A 1,152-nucleotide genomic window follows, 5' to 3' on the forward strand; every position below is an offset into this window, starting at 1 on the left:
GAAAACAGACTGTTTGCAAATAGGAAAAGGAGTACATCAAGGCTGTAAATTGTCACACTGCTTATTTAACTTATATGCAGAGTACATCATGAGAAATGCTGGACTGGATGAATCACAAGTTGGAATCAAGATTGCTAGGAGAAATATCAATAACGTCAGATATGCAAATGACACCACCCTTATGGCAGAAAGCAAAGAAGAACTAAAGAGCCTCTTGATGAAAGTGAGAGTGAAAAAGTTGTCTTAAAGATCAACATTTAGTGGCTTGAGAGGGAGCTATGGCTAAACATCATCCGGACTTGATCTTTTGCCGCAAGCAGGCTGGTGTTGCCATTGGAAGACTGTGTGAGAAGTGTGATGGCAAGTGTGTTATCTGTGACTCCTATGTGCGTCCTTGCACCCTGGTGAGCATATGCGACGAGTGTAACTATGGCTCTTACCAGGGATGCTGTGTGATCTGTGGAGGCCCTGGAGTTTCAGATGCCTATTATTGTAAGGAATGCACCATCCAGGAGAAAGATAGAGATGGTTGCCCAAAGATTGTCAATTTAGGAAGCTCTAAGACAGATTTCTTCTATGAACGCAAAAAATATGGCTTCAAGAAGAGGTGATTGGTGGGCTGCCTTTTCCTCCCCCCATCAAACTGCTGCAGCTGCCAAAAGAAATACCTACTACTGCCAGCAGAAAGGAAGTGGAGCACAGAGCATCACCTGAAGCCTGTTAGTACAGGGCACCTTCCCACTGTTTCCTCTCACCTGGACCTGGTAGGAATGGACAAAAGATTCTTCACAGAGCACTCTGGCAGACTGTATCAGAAAAATTGATAGATTAGTTCATGGTATTCCTTAAATTCAAGAAGCAAGGGTGTGTTATCCACATCAAGAATTTCTGTATACCAAAACCTTCTAAAACAGAAATAATATGTCATTTCTGTCTTCTATTTGAAGAGTCGACTGTGAAGCTACCTGCAGTGAAAAGCATGTTCTTGAAGAATCTCTGATGGCAGTTGTCCTTGATGAAATATCTGCAGTGTGTGGGGGGGTCAGCAGAACAATAAATGTGGGCATTTCATCTTGTAACCTTTACCAGGTGGTGCTGGTTCATGTTATTTTTCTTCTAAAAAATTGGAAACCCTTTCTTTTGCTGTTATAT

The 1,152-nt window shown here is 42.1% G+C and overlaps 1 pseudogene; it reads left to right on the forward strand.

The window, feature by feature from the left end:
* The first annotated feature begins 266 nt into the window (after positions 1-266).
* LOC129557320 (PHD finger-like domain-containing protein 5A pseudogene) lies at positions 267-948 on the forward strand (annotated as a pseudogene).
* Positions 949-1,152: the final 204 nt, after the last annotated feature.

Source organism: Moschus berezovskii, chromosome 7 (assembly GCF_049115385.1).
Source record: "Moschus berezovskii isolate FMDL1 chromosome 7, NW_MosBer_1.0, whole genome shotgun sequence".
Classification (NCBI taxonomy): domain Eukaryota; kingdom Metazoa; phylum Chordata; class Mammalia; order Artiodactyla; family Moschidae; genus Moschus; species Moschus berezovskii.